The sequence below is a fragment of the Triticum aestivum genome, chromosome 1D (genome assembly GCF_018294505.1).
Source record: "Triticum aestivum cultivar Chinese Spring chromosome 1D, IWGSC CS RefSeq v2.1, whole genome shotgun sequence".
In the NCBI taxonomy this organism is placed as follows: domain Eukaryota; kingdom Viridiplantae; phylum Streptophyta; class Magnoliopsida; order Poales; family Poaceae; genus Triticum; species Triticum aestivum.
Window position 1 is genome coordinate 8244116 of NC_057796.1, and position 21048 is coordinate 8265163.

Sequence of the window (21048 nt, forward strand, 5' to 3'; positions counted from 1 at the left end):
GGCAGCCTACCTCCTTTGGTAATATAGAATCATAAGAGTTTCGTATACACTGTAAGTGTGCATGCTTTTTATTATTTGTGATGAGTCCTATGGTACTGTAATAGTATCAACAGCTCTTAGTTTATTTCCGACTGTATATTGTCATGCATTAATTGTTGGTTGTGTCTGTAATAATTCCTGAAACACAGGCATTCCTTGCCATCTAGAACTAAACTGAGTGGGTTTGTTTCATTATATAAGCTTATCACTGCTTGGTTTTGCTTGACGTCATATGCATACCGAGTTACCGACTCCATCAAATGATATACCATGTACACGCCATCTCTCTGTTTCCTAGATATTGCATGGCATTACTACTTATTTAGTTAGTTATGCATTAGTACTTGTTTAGTACCCTATTGGGCTCATGAGCGCATACGTTCTGGTTCAAATGTTACAGAAGTGGCCCATGGAAATACGTGCGCAACACCTTTATCGTGTCTGACTTATAGAAGAAATTAGTGTGTAGCAGTAATTTCATGTGCGCAGCGCTGGGACATTGAATCTACTGCACGTAGAAGTAGCTTATATCAAGAGTTCAAGACGCATTTTCCAGTTCTGTGTCCTAAGAATTTTCACAATAGAATTTAAATCGATGCATTGAATTAGAGCCTCTCCCCTTGCCCTAAAGTCACTAATTACCTAAAAACAGAAATTTTAGGGAGTTACACCCAATTAACACTTTCTGTAAGTTCTTAACTCCCTATAAAAATAAGGAAAGGTCCCAAAACATCCCAACTTCTCAAAAGTAGATAAACACAGCCATTCTCTATCCAACTCCCGATCAGACCCCTTTTTAGCGGGGCAAGGTCGTGCTGCCCGCCATCGCCAACACCATAGTGTCGTCTCCCATGCTCTCCGTGCCCATTGCCACCCTCTCCACGAGTCGCCTGCTTCCCATCGTACTATATGTTGTGGTTTGTGTGCAAAATGTTGGTGGAAGCCATTTGAGCCCTTTATAGTAGTGCCATTTCTTCCCAGGCAAAACCCTGATCGATCCCCTTTTTGCAAAACAAACAAACAAAACTCACGTCCTTATGCGGCTTTGCGAATTAGCCTATGCATGTGAGCGCTAATCTTGCTTCAACTGCACATCAATGGTCGGCCGTTATTGGATTCACTAATCTGACATGGTTAGCATCATATGTGCCTTCGTTCTGCAGTTTTTGCACTGTAATCCCAAGCGGCCAAAATGAAAGGAAGAAGTAAATGGCATGGAAGATTTTTTGTTGTTGTGCTTTCTTAACATGACCATTTACCACAAAGTTACTTTGGAGGACGGGTGCATTGGAGCCTTATATTTTGAATAGTGCCAAAATGCTTTTTTAAAGTTCCAAAAAATTCTGAGAAGAAATCAACATGTTTATATCGATGTATGTCTACACATTTGCAAATTTTGATGCTGAAATAAGTAACCATGTGAGTTACACAAAACTGAAAAAATCATGATTTTGGAAAGATGAATAGTGCATGTATTATTCACTATTTGGAAAACACCATTTTTTCATTTTTGTATAGCTTACATGTTTACTTATTTCATCACAAAAGTTTACACGTGTGTAATATACATCCATATGATCACGTAGAATTTTTTTCCGAAATTTTCGAAACTTTAAATGTGATTTTGAAGTATTTAAAATAAGGTCCTCCAATACACCCGGGTTTCAAAAATCCACTCTCGAAAGTCTAATCCCTATAGCAAGTCTTTGAAACCTCCATACCTTTTTAGTGAAAAAGGACCCGGATGTATTATAAAGGTTCATAAGAAGTAACCGATCTCGCACTTCTCCCTTGCCATCAGCACTGACGATCCGGTCTCGCACTTCAGGTAATGACCAACACTCACTCTGCTCTTCCCCAATCAAACAAAATGCTACTACCTCTGTACCAAAGTAATTGAAGTTCTAGGTCTGTTTTAACGCTTTGTCCTCGTGCATCAATGTAGGACGAATGCTAGCGCATCTCGGCAGCCGAAGATGCTGCCCTCACGGCTCCTTTTTCTGAGGAGGAAGTCTGGCTGGCCATTAAGGGCATGAACCCCGCTTCCAGCCCGGGCACGGATGGCCTGCCAAATAAGTTCTTCCAGACTTTTAGGAATGTCGTGAAGCCTATGGACTGAAGCCTAAGGTGATGGCTCTCTTCGAGGAGTTCCTATGTGGGCTCCAATGACCTCTCTCGTCTTAACTACGGGATCATTACGCTCAGCCCCGAGGTCTCTGGGGCCTCGGACATTCGCCAGTTTCGCCCGATCATAGTGATCAATGTGATCTTCCGCATTCGGGCGTATGCCAATAGGGTGACCCCATTAGCAGTCTGCATCACTCATCCTAACCAGTCGGCCTTCATCCAAGGTTGATACATCATGGATGGGGTACTGGTTCTCCATGAAGTAATTCATGAGGTCCGCACAATACAACAAAAGGCGATCTTCCTGAAGATTGATTTTCACCAAGCATACGACACGGTGCACTGCCCTTCCTTTGGGAAATACTATTCTGTAAGGGTTTTGATGACCGCTGGGTCACTCTGTCACGCAGATGGTGTTGTGTGGTTGCACCATGGTTAACATTAACATGGAGATCGGCCCTTTCTTCCCCACCCTTTGTGGGGTTAGACAAGGCGACCCCTTCTCCCCCTTTTTGTTCAACATGGTGGTCGACGCTCTCGCTACCATCCTTGACATGGCCAAAGCCACGAGTAATATCCACCGCGTAGTTCCGCACCTTGTGGGAGGGGGTGGGGTCAACCTCCTTCAATACGCCAACAACACCATTATAATGGTGGAAGGATCCGAGTCAGACATTACCAATCTGAAATTCCTGCTCCTCGGTTTCCAACAGATGTCGGGTTTTAAGATTAACTTCAACAAAGCAAAGTGACGGTGATGGTTTATTTACCTGCTGAGCGCCAGAGCATTGCCGACAGGCTTAACTGCCAGCTGGGTACCTTCCCCGTGTCTTATCTGGGGATCCCCATTAGTGACTCGCGGCTTTCTATGGCCAAATTGTGGCTGACGGTGACCAAGCTTCAACACCGTGTCGAACCATGGCAGGGTAGATGGCTCTCCAAAGTGGCACGGACCGTGCTTATCAATTCCTCCCTGTCCAGCCTGCTCCTGTTCATCATGAGCTGCTACAGCCTCCATGAGACCTTGCATCATGAGACCGCCAAGTACCAGGCGAGATTTTTCAAGGCTGGGGACGGGGACAAGCAGATGTACCATATGGTCCGCTAGCCTGAGATTTGCAAACCGCGTGATCAGAGAAGATTAAGGATCATGTCGTCCAAACGCATGAACATTGCCTTGCTGACACGTTGGCTGTGGCGGATTGTGAGTGGGGAGGGCAGCCTTTGGCTTGACATCATCCGGAACAAATATCTCCGGTGAGAACCACTCACCTTCTATCAGTGGTCTGGTGGCTCACAGTTCTGGTAGTCCATCATCCAGCTGCTCATTGTCCTTCCATCGGGACCTCCATCTCACTGGGTTCAGTACATCCACCTTGTTCTGGTTTGACAAGTGGGTTGAGGATCGCCCCTTCGTCACTCGGTTTCTTGAGTTGTTCACCATCACGGTCGAACCTAGGATCTCCGCTGAAACGGCCCTTATTGACTTAGGGTGTCTCGCGTTCCAGAGGCCATTTGGGCCCCCGCGCCATTTGTCCAGATCTGGGAGATTAGACTCCCGTTGAAGATCTGAATTTTGCTCCGCCAATGGATCCGGGGTCGAGCCGCCTCCGGCGTGGAGGCGCTCAAGCGGAGTGGCCTTGGTGACAGACTCTGCGCCCTATGCGGGACGGGGGAGGACTTGAATCACATCTTCTTTTTGCGCGTCTCGGCGCAATTCCTTTGGAGTTGCTTCCGTGGGGGACGTTGGTGCCACACTAACCTTCCCAGTCCTCTTTGAGGAAATCCAGGCCTCCCCCCCCCCCCCCCCCCCCCCCGCGGGCATTGTCCGACACATTGGTGGATGGGCATCGGGGTGCTCACCTGGACGCTTTGGACCATCCGGTAATAAACTTGTGATCCAGCGTGTTCCCCTTCGACGTCCTACTCATGTGGTGTTCAAAATGTGTGGCTATTTGCAGTTTTGGCAGCCGCTTAGCCGCCCCCAGGCCGTGACGCCATCAACATCATCATTATGGACCTTCGCGTGATGGCTCTTCACTTGGCGCCGCCGCTTCCTCCACCACCCCCTGAGCCGGATTAGCTTCGTGTCCTTGGGATGCCACCTCTTTTTCTGTTTTATTTTAAGGGCTTGTTGAGCTGTGCCCTCAGCAGAATCCTCTTGCACTCTGTTCGTATGTTTGCTACCTTTGCGTGTGTGTGCGGTGTGAACTTGTGTTGGATTGTTGGCTCTGGTGCTTTGCTTTATATATAAAGCGGGGCGAAAGCCTTTTCCGATGAAAGGAAGGAACGAAGTCTGAAGAGGCAAAGGATCACTTTTGAGTTACTAGGGAGAAGGTGATACTGCGTACACTGCTATTTGCAGTGGTGATATTTCTCTGCTTATGTTAGCTTGTGAATATCATTTCTCCATGCTGACTTCTGATAAAGGGGGAGAAAATGAATGCTGGACAGTCAGTCCGACTCTTGAAGCAATAGTCTATACTCTATACTCTATACTGGTCGCCAGCAATTTCTTCCGAAAATCTCTGCTGTAATTCCTACGAGTTGGTGTGCCTGATAAAGTCTGAATCTTAACTATGAGAAATACAGAGCCCGGCGTTTCGGGCCATCATGATTACGTGCCCTGTTAATTAATGTAAAAGTGTTTCATTGTAAATTCTTCCCGCTGACAATGTTAAAGCATCTTTGTGAGCTTGTTGTACCGATTTTGGTTAGTGGTACTGACAGAGACATATCCAACTTGAGAAGCCACATATGTGAAGATTGTGTGATGTGTGTGTTTGTTATGTCAGCAGATTTGCCAGTTTAAAAATCGGAGTCGGAAAACAGGTAGCAACTTTATAAGATGCCAGTTCACTACTACAGATTTAAACGTTGGTGTTCAATACAAGTCTCACTGAAAACTTCTCTTATGTATATAGCTTAAAATCAACTTTATCAGCCGCGGATCAGCTCCCGGCCAGCTGCGGCCGGCGTCATCGTCGGCGGATGGCGGGCCGTGGAGGCGGCTGGGACGGATGAGGTGGCGGCTACTTTGTTAAAATAAAATAAAACTAGGTCTGCTTGTCAGAGCCCATCACGTTTCCCGGCCCATGACCAAAGCTTAGCCGTCCGAGCTACAGCTTTGCTCGCTTCTCTCCTATATATAAAAAAAAATGTTTATTTCACGCTGCCGGTGAAACAGCGTGAAATAGTCAATAATGAAACATTGGAAATGAGTAAAAAAACCAGACAATAATGAAAACCAGATTTGTCAAAAAATAGTAGGAAACCATAAAAGTGAAAGTAAAAGGGAAACCCTGACATGGACAACGCAAAAACATGTGCCATCAAGATTTGTCCACTTAGTCTCTCCTCTATGAGGTGTTCATAGTTTAGGGTGTGTCTGCGTTCATAGGGATGAGTGTGTGCATGCATATAAGCATTTGTGTATGTAATGTGTTTCTAAAAAAAAATATTGCTTGAACAAAGAAAGATGATGTATACATCTAAGCTGCCGAACTTGCTGAATTCTGGTCGGAACAACCATCTCTTATGTCTGATATTCTCTAAACACTTAACTCAATACAAAGATGGTCACCCAGCATGAAATAGTTTTTTCTACGAGGATGGATTGCAGCTCTAGTCAAATAACTAATCATTGTCATAAAAATGTAATGCAGTCAGGGGAAGAGCTAGGGGGGGACCAGCAGGGGTCAGGCCCCCACCAACAATTTTGTTTACAGTAATTATGTATATGTGTATATTACCGGCGAGAGCTATATCTTATAGCGAGATGGAGCGAGCTTTCGCATCAGGCGCAGCCACAGCGGGGTGGCCCATTATTGAAGTTATTCTCTCACTATAGTTTACTTGATGTACGTTCGCTCCTACTCCGGTTTTCCTCTTTTTTTTCCTTTTTTGATTCCTTTTCTTTTTTAACCGGTTTTCTTCACTCCTTGATGCAACATCAATTTTCTTGGTTTTTTTCTCAGTTTTCACCGGTGTTTTTTTCTTTCTCTGTTTTCCTTGTTTTTCTCAGTTTTTCACTAGTTTATTTTTTCGTTTGCTTTACTTTGTCTATGTCTTCCATTTCCATGATTCTCTTCGCTCTTATTTATTTCTCTTTCTATTTCACCAATTTTCTTTGGATTCTTATTTTGTGTGTGTTTTTCTTTATGCTTTTCATTCTGTTTTCTCTTTCTCATTTTTCTTCAATTTTTTCTTATTTATTGGTTTGCATCCTTTTTTTTGTTTCTCAATCGGTTCTCACAATTTTTCTTTGTTTCCTGCATTTGTTTCTTCCGTTTCCATTTTTATTTTTTTGGTTTTTGGTTTTTTATTTTCATTGCTTTTTCTGCTTCTCTTAGTTTTCATTCTACATTTTTTGTATACGCCAAAAACAATTTTCTAATACAAATTTAATATTTTTTCAAATATAAATTTTAAAAAAATTAATACATGTTCAACATTTTTTATACATATTTTCACATTTTCCAAATACTTAATTAACATTTTATAAATACAAGATTAATATTTTTGAATACATGATCAATTTTTTATGCACATTTTATCGAAATTGCTTTATTAACATGTTTAAAATATAATATTTATATATTTAATACATGGTCAACATTTTTAAATGCTTGGCTAACATTTTTAAGATGCACGTTTAACATGTTTTCAAATGCTTGATTAATATTTTCCACATACATGATCAACTGCTGTCACACATATTTTATATTTTCTATATACACTTTTCATATACATGAGAAACATTTTCGTATACATATTTAACATTTTGCAAATGCTTGATTATTTTTTTAATACATTGTCATTAATTTTTATATTCACATTAAAAAATATCAAATGTTGATTAAAATTTTAACTTTTTTAATAAATGGCCAACATTTTTTTCTATACCTATTTTATATTTTTCAAATGTTTGATTAACAGTTATAAATACAACTTTGACCTTTTTTTAATACATGATCATCTTTTTTTATGCACATTTCACATTTTTAAATGCTTGATTAACATTTTTAAAATATTTATTTGACATTTTTTCAAATGCTTGAGTTGGTAGTTAAGGAGCTTAGACAAAATCAATGCACGTGCTTGATCTCCTATCGATTGTTCTCTCGGGTAGCTTTTCCTTTCGGTTTGAGTCTGCACACTCGTTATCCGGCTACAAACATTTTTTATACCTTTTATATTTTGGCGCTACCTTTGTTTGAATCTGTCATCTATGCAATCTACCTGTTCGGCGTTTTATTAAGTTAAAGTGGGGAGCTTCTTGCCAACCATGCTTGAGGTGGAGCTCAAATACACCTACTTTCCCTCACCTCCAGAGGAGTTGGCCAAGTGCATGCTTTACCACGCTCGCGGCTTTCCTCCTTGACATCATGTGTGCCATTGTTTACTGCTCCCTAACCTTCATTGATGCTCTCCTTTCTGTCTTCATGTCAACATCCTTCGGAAAGCCGGATGTCTGTTTTGATTGATGCTCAGATGTTGTCCTCAAGTTCATTCTATGTCTATCATCCGCATTGTGGCATTGTTCTCAAACAAAGTTTGAAGCTGAATCAGACTGTTGATGGCTTATGTTGGAATAGTTGAAGCTTTGCATGCAGAAAAAGAAGAGAAATAATTGAAGTCGAGGTGGGAGCCAGGTTGTCTGCTCTCTCTCGGTTACTAAGGTTTATTTCATTTCTTTTTCTTACATGTGAAACAAGTTCTGGTTAGTGCCCGGGCTTGACATGATCCTCACTGCAACGAATTGGCCGCGTGCCATTTATACTGTCGACGATGTCCAACCCTTTTCTTAGATGGCCCAACCCCTTTTTTTGTTTCTTATATTAGTTCTGGGAGAAATTTAGAAAAAGGAGGGCTTCCATTTTCTTCGCAACCTTATTATTTTAGGAAGAGTAGAGTAGTGCTCAATCACAGCCGTTGGATCCTGATCCAGCGACAACCTTGCATAGCAGTAGCAGAGCCACTCTGAGCTGCCCCCAAACCCCCTCCCGTCCGAGCACGGCGACAGCGCAGCCGCCCGCCGGCACTCCATCGCGATTCGCGAGACCCATCCGCCCCAGGCACTCTAGTGGAGGATCCTCACATTTCCTCCCTTGGCGGCATGGCTTGCGCTGCCCCCTTACTCAATCTCAGTCTGGCCGTCGACGCTCTCCGCCATTGCCGCTGCCACTGGTGGAGAGCGTCATGGTGGTCGCGCGTGAGATCCAGCACAGGTAGGCGACATCGCCCCTTCTCTCTGTGCTAGCACAGGTACCTTCAGTTCAGTTTTTTTTAGACAATTCAGTTCAGTTCAGTTGAGAGTAAAATTCTCCGTTTCTGCATCTTTATTGCGCCGATAAGGCTAGTCGTAATGATAGTATCATAAGTGATATCATGCATGTCAACTAGACTTTTTGAACGATGTGACACACAATTAAATGAGAAAAGAGAGGATGTGGTATCATATCATGATACCGTATCATATTAAATGTTGTACTAGTTTATGTCATGCATGGCAATTAATAAGACAATCTAAGATACTAATTTATGATACTATGCATTAAGGAATTAGTATCGTACACTAGTATCATATGCATGATACTAGTATATGATACTCCTCATTACGACCAGCCTAACTGCATATGTAAATACTAGCTAGAGGTGAATATTTTCCGTGCCTGTGATTGAGCACCAACCAGCTTAATTAGCCGGACCCCTCTGCTTGTGTCTTTATCTGATTTTATTTAAGATGCTGAATCAGCTTCTTGTTGGCATTGAAGCCCCTCCACTGAGTGGTTGATGAGTAGCAAGTGCGATGCAAAGAGATGACAGTGATGATGAACAGACAGCTGGTCTGCTCTCTGTCGGTTACCCAGGTTCATTTCACTTCCTCTCATCTATGAGCGAAGATGGTGCTTAATTTGGCTCAAATTTGCCCGCTGGACATGCTGCTATTATGCTTTGGAACCCCTCTTGACTGACTGTTCCTACTAAATCCTTCCTACGTTATTTCATCTGTTCTGTGGCCGTGTGCTTCCAGGAGTTAACAGATACTAGATGTGCTTTCATCTTGGAGGGGCCTTCATGCAACCATGGCTCAGGAACCTTTTGTTGTATCTGTTCACTAGATGTATTATTCTTTCACTCTGATCTGGAAAACCAGATCCTAGGATTTCCCCCGGAGCAGCACGAGTGAGTCGACAGTAGTTATAGGACGATGCCTTCATCAAAGTAACGCCGTCATCGTCCGCCGTCGGCTCGGTTTTCACCGGCAACTATGTCTTCCCGACTCGCAACCGGGACTAGATTTCAGATCTCGAGATCCGATCACCCAGCCTCGGGTCTACCACCTCCGACGTAGGAGAGGACCACCACCGCCATTATCCTCGTGATGCGATGGAGACCCGGAGTGCTTCAGCGAGCCGTCGCGAATCCGATGAGATGCAGCAGTTTGAGGACGTAACGGCAGCCTCCTGCCTAGACCCGAAGGTCCTAGATCGAGCTCGGGACGCGCCCCGGCCACCGCTGCCGCCACCTCTTCCTAATCCCGCCGGCTGCAGCCAAGCCCCCCGTCGCGCACCGGCCGCTGCCCGCCATCTTCGTCGCAAGGAGATCCAAGTCAAGCTGCCGCCGCTTCAGATCTCGGGACGCCAGAGGTGGTACGCCGCCGGCGCGCTGCAGGGCCTGTGCCCAGCGACGTTGCCGGCGGCGGCGGAAAGAGGGAGATGCGCGGTTCCACTATGGCCAGTCTTATCTCAATATCTTGATGAGGTCACATACTTTTCCAGTACAACTAATTATTGAGACCGAGCTAGCTTTTGTACTGATGGCGCTGTACTGTTTGATTTAAATGGTCACCTAATAATACTCCTATATATGTGGTGGTTGGAATGTCTAACAATAGAGATCCTCGTGCATTATTTTTTAATTCTTGCCTAGTGTGCAATCTATATAGAATAAATATAGAGCAAGCTTTAGCTGCGAGCCCCTACATACACAGCGCACACGTTGGTCTGATCGCCATGACTTCCTGCTGGATGTTGCTTTCCCTCGTCTTCCTCCTGGCTACCTCGTCGGCGCGCGCCGGCGGGTTCAAGCACATCCACCTGTACATGCACGAGACCTTCACGGGCCCGAACGCCACGCTGTTTTCGGTGGTGCCGCCCCTGCACCGGGGCGACAACGCAAGGTTCGGGATGGTCGGAGTGCTCGACGATGAGCTGCGCGACGGCCCGGACCCGAGAAACTCATCGCTGATCGGCCGGTTCCAGTCCCTCTTCGCCTTCGCGGGGCTGGTGACGCCGCCGGGCATGCAGACGGCGACCAGCCTCGTGTTCACGGCCGGGGAGCACGCCGGGAGCATGCTGGTCATGGTGGGCAGCATCGTGAGCTCCGAGGGGCCCTACGAGACCGCGGTGGTGGGTGGCACCGGCACGTTCAGGATGGCGCGCGGGTACTGCGTTCTGAAGGCCGTGTGGAGCCCGACGCCGGAGTCCACCGTGTACGAGGTAAACCTGTTGTTGAAGATGGGGGGAAGCCTGTTGGCGAAGATGGATGCCTGGAAACGTACGTATGCACTGTGAAATCTTCAACTGTTAATTGTTACTGGGAACTGGATTAAACTGAACTTATGTGATTAAGCACTGGAGCTGGAGGCCTTTCTGTCCCAGAGCTGGCGTATGTACTCAATAGACATTGTTCCCTGGAATAAGCTCGCTGCTCCTGCTAACCTTCTTGATCTACTCAGTTTTACATTTAATTTAGATCTTCTTCAAAGTATTTAGTAACTTCCTGTTAATTCATACGTTCCAAAGAGATTTGTTTTTATGTATCACTACTTGAAGTTGTGCGAGGTATGGCAGTAACATGCTTCATTTTCTTCATCTTTTTTAATCTGGTTCCTGGGAACACTGCAAATGACCCATTATAGATCCTCGTATTCAAGAGGGCGACTCTAAACTTGGTGCTGGGATTGTACATCCTACTCCCCGGTTTGTCGAATGAGCTAGTCTCTTAATTAGTCCGATGGTATGTTAGGTTGAAATGTTCAGGTCAATACGGCGGCCGGGTTGATTTTCACAGAGTTAAATAAATGTTTGAGCCCAACCTGCAACAAGGCTTCATTTTCCTGAAGCTTGAATATAAAGCCTTCTTTGAAAGGAGAAGAGCTAGCCCGCTGTAAATATGGCATCGTCTGGCATTCATATATCCTCTCTAACACTAAGCTTCTTAGTTTTAAGAGCCTCACATTTAATTGAGGTCTCCCATTGAAAGCGAGTCACCCGATTTTGACCTGGTCAACTATTTCTCAAAGCTCTCTCATTCAATTCTTTTATAATATACACTATGCTTCTTAATTTTGAAGGCCTCACAATTAGTTGGGTCTTCAATTTAGAATTGGGTCACGCGATTTTGACCGGGTCAATAATTTCTCAAAGGGCTCTCTCATTCAGTTTTTTTAATTCTGTATGTTCTCCAATTTTTAAGCTATTTCATTCAGTTGAGGTATTCAATTTTGGATTTTGTTTACGACTTTGACCGAGCCAATGATTTTTTAAATCAGCAGCAATCGGCGTATAAAAACTTAATAATTCCGCGCACCCTCCCACCACCTAAAAAAAGCAACCATTTGATATTGTAGCACTAATATAGTACATCCAACCACCGACGCAGAAATTTCCCGATATAAATATATGTTTGTTAGCCGATAACACATACCACACTATGAAAGTCCCATAAAATCACCACATTATAAATAAAAGTAAAAACACTCCATCATCTCCCTCGCCCTCCAAGCTAAATATTCCATAGGTTTCAAAATATAAAGGGTATTAGTTCTTTGGAACATCAAATTTCTTTAACTTTGACCAAGTTCGGAGCAAAAAATATCGACATCCACAATATTAAACAAAAAAGTATGGAAATTCATTTCATGATGAATCTATCATACCGGCTTGATATTATGGATTTTGATATGTTTCTCTACAAATTTGATCAAACTTAAATAGTTTGAGTTTTCAAAAAAGTTATATACCTTATATTTTAAAACATAATGTGTATTTTTAAGAAACCCAACAACACACCAACTACGGTGCAATAAAGCGCGCCCAACCCTTCTAGCATAATATTAAATCATGAATGCCCATCTTTTTCCAGCTTGCCAACAAAATAATTGAAGTGATAAGATTCCCACTCATGCACGTCCTCTCAAGATTCTTTTTATTTGTGTCTCTATCTAGCACTTAGTAGTTTATATAGCATGTGTCTAGGCAAGACATCACTTTCTAGTTTATATAGCATGTGTCTAGGCAAGGCTTTTGGTGCTCGGCCTACAGGCAGGCCGGAATCTGGTGCGTCTCTATTGGCTACGGGATTCTGAAGCAGTCACTATATTCGCACGTATTGTGTTACTCCTATATTCGCACGTATTGTGTTCGGCCCACCAACCGCGGCTGTTCCCGGGCCATGGAGGCACTACGTGGCCTGCACCAGATTTTTGGGACAGGTTCCGTGTTTCAAAACACAGCAGGTAAAATGGGCATCGTGACCTTTGTGGAGCAGGTAGAGCCCCGGGACCCTTCTCTTCCACAGACCCTCACCGCGGCGGCCGCTCTGTTCTTCCATAGACGTGCACCGTGGCGGCGATTCTGGACCGGCAAGATATCCACTGACGGCCTCGAGCTCGACGGGTAGGTTCATTTTGTTGAACTGATTGCCTTCTTTCATCTTTTACGTGTGAATTCGACGGTGTTCGATTGGAAACTTCTTTCCTGATGGGGCTATATTTGATTGCAGCAGGGGGGGGGGGGGGGGGGGGGGGGGGTCGTGCCTGCTGGATGGAATGGTTGTGTGTTCCAAGTGGAGTTCCAAGATTCCATGAGTGCACCAACTCTAGATATCGACAAGGGGGGCGAACGAAGCACAGGAAGCTGGAGATGGACAGAGATATGAGGTGTGCTCTGAGGCTATGAGCGGCTGGACATGGAAGTTAGTGTGGTTTTCCCTCATATTAGTTTTGCACCTGCTCAGTGTAGTTTTTTCTTGGTCGTGAGTGTATTGGTTACGTGATATTTGGTGGAAATAGAATTTTTTGCTGATGGACACAAACCTTGGCACCGTTGTAGGTGACTTCCCTGGCTGAAATGTTCACCGTAATTTGATCGACCATCTTTTTCATTCACTCGTAGCCATACAAGCCTATTCTGGGAGTTGCTCCTTGTGGCTTGTTTAGTACGCCGAGCTCTAGACTATCAAGAATGAACACCTGAGTTGCAAACATGCGAAAAGGGAAACCATGAGAGTGCGCACAAAATGGTTTAATAATAACTAATGCTTTTGTTGCTCGAAAAGATGTCATACCTGCAAGAACAAATGGCAGCCAACTATATGCATAGTTTGGTTCCTCTTTGAAACATCAGTTTTGAACTTCCGCACAGCTTGTAACAAATGCTTCAGTACATAAGCACCCCAATTCCAATCTCTGATCTTGCTCACATCATTGAGTGCTGACCAGAAATCTATTGATATATAATCGTGTTTGGCGGGCACCATGATGCTCACCGTGTACCTCTTCTTCCCGCCGACCTTAGTGAAGGTCAGCGTTGATGGCCCGACGAACACCTTGAATAGTGTGCTGCCTGCAGCAGCGGTGGTCGTCGCCTTGTATGTGTCGAGCTTCCAACGTGCAGGTGTGCTTCACTATGCCGCCGGTTATGGGGAACTTGACCGAGAATGATGGATATATAGTTGAGCGTGACCACCACATATGTGCGGTTGGCGCTGCACGTGTACATTGAGTGGTTGGTGAAGACCTTGATGTGCTCCCCTGAGTAGTTAATGGTGCAAAGGAAGTCCAGGTAGTCTGCGGAGGTGATATTGTACATCAGGCTTGGATCAATCGCCTTGCTGGGGTCGACATGGTTGGCTCCCATGTCCATCGGGTTTGTTGGGCGTCCGGTGAACACGTCGAGAATGCCGGTGCCATCAGAGTACACCATGTATGCGGTGGTCATCAACGCCGAACGGATCGCGGCAGGGCTCCAACGCTGGTGCATCGAGCGGAGCAATGCTGCCAATCTACTCACGTGTGGGGGCATGACATAGTCGTGCCCAATATGATGTTTAAGCTGGTGGGCCGGTTGTCGGCACCCATTTGCGATGGAGCATATCTGAAGAGCCAGTAAGTATGGTTCCACACTGAACCAAAGGACTGATTGTTTTATTCTACCCTTCATGATCGAAACCAGGGTTTTTCTAGTTTGTTCCTTTATTGGGACAGAAAAGAAAGTTTAAAGTAGCTGCCTATATCGAGCAGGTCTTGTTTATCTCATGTACTACAATGAGAAGAACGGAACCCATATATAAAACAACATACATATAAATTGATGAACACAAACAACGACATAGGTACACACGATCCATTGACATTTGGCAATGCTTTTGACGGGCACAACAACTTAGTAAAATTAAATTGACAAATAGAAAAATTTGGGTTATTGCAAAGTCGCAAAAAGGATACTAGTTAACTGAAAGTGCCCTTCTAATCCAGAGCTCAAATGCTTCTGTATGAACAGTAAAATAAACCTTTGTGCTTCTGTTTTGGTCTAGTTTCACTGCCAACGATTTTGGTTTTATGAGTGAATAGTACACATACAAGGGACAAGGAACACGGCTGCCTGCCATGGCGCCATTCACATCACGGTAGTCTATACTAGTAGTATAAAAGCTACTGAGTTGGTGCGATTCAAAATATCTCAACCATCCGATACACTGAAGCCGATCAAACGGCTCATGAATTAATTCGGTTGTCAATCCTCACTACACAGATAGTTAATTAACCCTGTGTTGGGCAATAAATATTTATATGGTGCATATAGTTTGTGAGTATATACTTGCGCATGTGGAATTACTAGCAAAAGGTAAAGCCGTTGATTCAAATGGTCAGACATGCAACATGGGCAGAAATCCGCAAACCACCGACAACATGCTGTATTGAAGTGCAGTTCTGCTACTCGACTTTAGCGAATTCGATCTTGTTGTTTGGCAGATATATATTTCCACATGCCCACCAATACCTTGACCAGTAGGTGGACAGAAGCATCACCATCTTTGTATATGATTTCACTAAGTCTAAGCTGCTCGCACTTGAAATCCACCGGGTTCTCAGAATACAAGTGAATGCGTTCCATCACCTCATTTGTAGGTTCATAATTCAAGACCTGTTGAACATCATAGAAAAATTAGTATTATGGACAAATGAGTTATGGTAATAATTGATGAAAGGAGAAGCAGTAGCACCTTGCAACGGCGCAAAGTGAGCTTCTGCAGGTTCCGCGAGTTCCGCAGGTAAGGCTCTAGCCCCATGAAGTCGTGCGAAATATCACACTCGTCCATGTACAAGGTCCTCAGGTTCTCGAATACAGGAAACTTCACATAATCCTCACGGGGGAGCAACTGTTATCCAGGCAGTCAGATTCTGTTCTTTAAACGGGATTTAATGGACGCCAAGAAAAAGAACATACCAAGACGTCGAAATGCGACTTGTGACATTGTACAGCGCGGCAAGCAGGCCTGATTCATGCGGAGTTGTGGGGATATTTCGATAGTGAGGGTGCAAGTCGTAGTCGTCTATGGCCGACATGCATAAACGAATAGATGCATCAACAAGCGACGGCATGGCATGTGGTGCAGCAACATCAACAATGACGTCAGGCTCCTCGGCGCCCAGGCAAAGAGAAACAAGAGCAGGAGCATCTATAGTCAGATCGTGGCCGCGTGGGAGCCTGGTGGGCTGTGCTATACATAACGGGCCCTTTTACCTTTATTTTTATTTATTCTCTTTATCCTTTTTACAGATTTTCTCAAACGTATTTCGTCTTATTTGCAAAAATATTCCAGTAATATCCAGCATCCCTTCTAATTTTGATAGCAATTCCTTTTTTATGAGACAATTAAATTGTAACACGGCAGTATTAATATCTTTGTCCGTGGAATACATACCTTTTTGAAATGTGTTACATTAATATTTACCTTAAATACATGAACATATGCTGGTGCAAGTTAGTAACATTTATTCATGTACATATCAGGTCGGACTGCACCTTGCCCTCTATGTGTTCGACACATTGTCCGACCAGGTTTTTTGGTGGTTTTTTCGTAGGCAGGCCGATGGATTCCGATGGTTGGTCGGACGAACGGTATGGATCGACGAAGCTTAATGAAATGATTCAAAAAGAGTTCTTTGATTCGGACAAAGAAGTAGAAATGATCGTGCTCATGAGCACCCAATAGAATATGGACCGAGAGGTGGAGAACATTCTCAACTTCAAGGGCTCAAACAAAGACAGAAGACTTATTAACCGGAATAGGTTCTGTGGAGCAGAACTGCTGCACAAGGACTACTTTGCTCTGGACCTAACTTTCTCGGATGATCCATGGTTTCGTCGCCGTTTTCATATGCAAAAACCATTGTTTTTGTGCGGTGTGGAGGGAGTGGAGGTACATGATGTCTACTTCAAGCTCGTGAGGGATTGTTGCGGACAACTTTCATTACCTGCTAAGCCGAAATGCACGGTTGCTCTGAGGATGCTTGCACTTAGTACTGCTACCGATGTCGTTCGTGAGATGGTCCGGATGGGGCAAAGCACATGCCTCAAGACCGCTGTGAGGTTTGCCCGCACCACGGTGCAGGTGTTTGGAGCCGAGTATCTGTGATAACCAACTATGCAGTACACAGAAAAGTTGTTGCTATTTGAGAGGCAATAGGTTTTCCAGGTATGCCTGGTCCAGCCGATTGCATGCATTGGCACTGGAAGAACTTCTCCAAAGATTTACGCAGAATGTACCAAGGTCACATCAAAGAGGCGACCATCATAGTGGAAGCAATGGCATTACATGATTTGTGGATTTGGCATGCTTTCTTGGGAATGTCTAGTTCTCACAACGATGTCAATGCGCTTGTGCGATCTCCCGTGTTCAGGAGATTTTGCAATGGGGAAACATCGTCGTGCAACTACACTATCAACGGCCGGGACTACAACATGGCGTACTATCTTGCCGATGGTATCTATCATCAGTGGGCGGCGTTTGTGAAGACTGTATCCGAACCCCAAGGCAACAAAAAAAGCCACTTTGCGACAATTCAGGAAGTAGCTAGGATGGATGTGGAGAGGTCTTTCAGAGTGCTTCAAACTCGTAGGAGAATTGTTTGCGGAGCTGCAATGATGCGGGAGTCAGGGACTGTGTTGCAACTGATGACATGTTGTCTCATTTTGCACATTATGATTGTCAAGGACGAGGGTGATGGGGCAGCCCAAACCAATAATTTTGAAGCGCCTGGAAAGCAAGTCCACATACCGAAAGACCAAGATGCAATCAGCTTATGAATTTTCTATGAAGAAACACTGTTTAGACTGATATAAATTAAGATAAATATGATATTTGGCCCCTCGAGACAATTATATTTGGCTTTTTGCCCCCTCAGTAATATGTCGCTAGCACCGCCACTGATCCCAGTACCAACATTGTTATTTAGTTTTTTTGATACATCCAGATTCCTAGACCACCTAGCGACGGCTACAAGCATTGAAGCGAGCCGAAGGCGTGGCGCCGTCATCGCCCCTCCCTCGTCGGAGTCTTGCACAACTTGATGTAGTAGACAATCGAGGCCTCTGACAGATGTGCATGGTCTTGCATGAATTTGAGAGTTCCCATTTGAGGTGTGTGATGACGCCGGGCACAACATATATAAGTTGTCGGACTCCATTCGAGAGTATAGGGGGCGGATTTGTCAAATCGGGTTGTATCCAACCCTACAGTGGTTTCGTTTGAAAACGAGGGTTCCTTCTTAAGCTTGTTATTTTTGGGAGTAGGGTAGTGCTGAATCAGGGCCGTGGGATCCTGATCCAGCGGTGGTCATGCATAGCAGTAGCAAAGCCACTCTCAGTCAGTCAGCCTGCCACCGATCTCACTCCCCTCCCCTCCCCTCCGAGCACGGCGACGGTGCTCGATCGTGATTCGCGAGGCCCATCTCTTTCCCAGGCATTCAAACAGAGGAGCCTCACATCTCCTCCCTTGGCGGCAGGGCGTGCGCTATCCCCTCACCCAATCTCGCTCTTCAATCTCAGCCCGGCCGCTGCCGCTGCCGCTGGAGGAGAGCATGAGTCTCAGTTGAGCATCATCGCGGTCGCGCGTGAGACCCAGCACTAGTTGTACCTTCAGTTCAGTTCAGTTTTTGTTTAGACAAAATTCAGTTCAGTTCCGTTTAGTTGATAGTAAAATCCCCCGTTTCTGCACCTTAATTGGGCCGATAACTGCATATGTACATACCAGAGCGAAAGACCGTGATTCTTACCACTACAAATAATTGTCTTCAGAAAGGTTGGGTTTCCTTCTTGATCTGCAATCTGCATCGCCTAGTAATTAATCTAGTACGTCTCATTTTTGAGGGCATTGTGCTATGTGGTTGTTTTGCAGGCACTAACTGTACATGCATTTTCCGTGCCTGTGATTGAGCACGAACCAGCTTAATTACCTGTGTCCCTCTGCTTGTGCCTCTATGGATGCGTTTTAAGTTGCTGAGTCAGATTCTTATTGGCATTGAAGCCCCTGCACTGAGTGGTTGATGAGTAGTAATCGTGATGCAGAGATTTGACAGTGATGATGAACAGATAGCTGCTGTTCCCTCGGTCTCACTTTTCACTCACACGTGAAATATCTGAAGCTGAGGAGGGAGCTATGTTTTCTGCCCTCCCTCGGTTACCGAGGTTCATTTCACTTCCTCTCGTCCACAGCGAAGATGGTGCTTAATTCGGCTCAAATTTCCCCGCTCGACATGCTGATATTATGCTTTGGACCTTCCTAGGTGGATGGATGGCCCCCCTATTGACTGACTGTTCCTACTAAATTCTTCCTACGTTCTTTGATATGTTTTGTGGTCGTGTGCTTCCATCCAGGAGTTAAGAGATACTATATGCGCTAGTGTTTTCATCGTGGGAGGGGCTTTCAAGCAACCATGGCGCTGGTAACTCCGAATTCTTTCACTCCAGCCTCTAAAAATACACCTTTTGTTGTATCTGTTCTGCTCTCAATTTGAAACAGGATAGAAAGGTTTTTTTGTAGATGGGATAAAAAGGCTTGGAAGAGTATAAAAAACAACACTCATGACCTCAAATCCTTAAGGTGGCTACAGGTGCTATGGATCTGTCGTATAAAAAACAACTAAAAAAGTATTGTACGTTAGCTTCTCATGATGTTGATGGAATGTTCATCCATAATGCAAAGTTCCTCTGTTTTTTCTAGGAAGAAAAGGAACACAAAGTTGGCTATACAAATAATAGTATATTTGTTTCTCCAACAAGAAATAAGGTGCTGTTAACTATCCAAGCAATCAGCCGGATGGTTCAAACATCTACTTTGACTGGAGTTTGCTTCTAAGAATAAAAAGTAAATAAACAACTGTATTTGTTTCTCTAATAACAAGCGCACGGCCAGGAATGCTGTTTGTGACAGGGGCTGCCATTTGCCACTAGTACAAAGGAGCTTCACTCTGAGGACCATATCTACTGGGTAACTGACAGTGTCACAAAGGAATTTGTGACACGGCCAGTAGTACAAAGCAGTGGACAACAGCAATAGCAGCTTCAGTCTGACAGGACTCTTCAGCCCCATCTATTTGAGTAACTAACATTCCTCACACATTCTCCAGACATGCCCGTGTCAGCGTTACAGGAATTTCCACGCGGCAAAGGCGACATGTAAATCAGAGTTGGAAATTTTTTCCCTGCCTACGTTGGAAGGCAACATGTAAGAATTTCAGCCTTGGTTCTGGTTCTTAAAAGCAATTATGTAGCTGGCGATTTCTTAGATGCAAAGAAGAAACATAACTTTGTGTTTGTGTACCTCGCGGTGAACACTCTGGAAGCAGGGAATACGAGAGGCTGTGCAACAGTGCCAATATGTGTGTGATTTCTGTTGCCTAGCTATTTGCAATACGATAGGCTTCATCCCGTCCTCCGCGTCCCTCTCTGAAGCGACTCGGGGAACCCTAGCTCCCTCCGCCGCCGGCGCTCCTCCACCCTCCCTCCCCCCTCGCCGCCGCCGAGGGACACAGCCGGCGGCGGCGGGGCCTCTCCCTCGCGCGCGTCTCTCTCTCTTGTCTGGCGGCAGCGCGAGTTCTTCCGGCGGCGGTTTGGCGGCGTGGCCCGGCGGAGCTCCGGCGATGACTCGGTCCTACAGCGGGGTGGAGGGCAGGGCACCGTCCAGTGGTGCTGCCTCCGCGGCTGCTGCGGCTTGGGACCCTTGACCCCGATCCAATCTGGATCTGGTGGTGCTTGGGTCTGGGCCATGGCGGCTGGCGAGGCTTGGTGTTCGTCGGGGCTTGTCGGCCTCTAGGCACCGTGGGGGTGCCGGCAGCGACGCGTGCCCGACGTGGTGATGCTGGTGGACGTGGTGGTCATCTTCTTCCAGAGATGGCCGGCCAGAGGCTTGGTGATCGGATCTTGAGATCCATCATCTAGTCCCGGCTGCGAGTAGGGGGGACATGGTTGACGGTGAAAACCAAGCCTACGGCAGGCGATGGCGGCATTCTCGCGGTTACCTTGATGGAGGCATCGTCGGGTAACTACTGTCGACCCACTCGTGCTGCTTCGGGGGAAACCCTAGGATCTGGTGTTCCAGATCGGACGATGGCAGCACTGCGGTGTCGTTTTTCTTTTGAGAGCATCGTTTGTGGAGCAGAGCTGGAAGTCAGAGGCAGGAGGTGGAGCGGCTTCGTCTTGCACGGAGCTTCGGTGAAGATGTCAAGTCATGCCTGATCGATAGGTGCTACGCTTTGTCATGCCTGGTCGGCAGGTGCTACGCACGACAGATCTTCCAAGGACTTCAAGC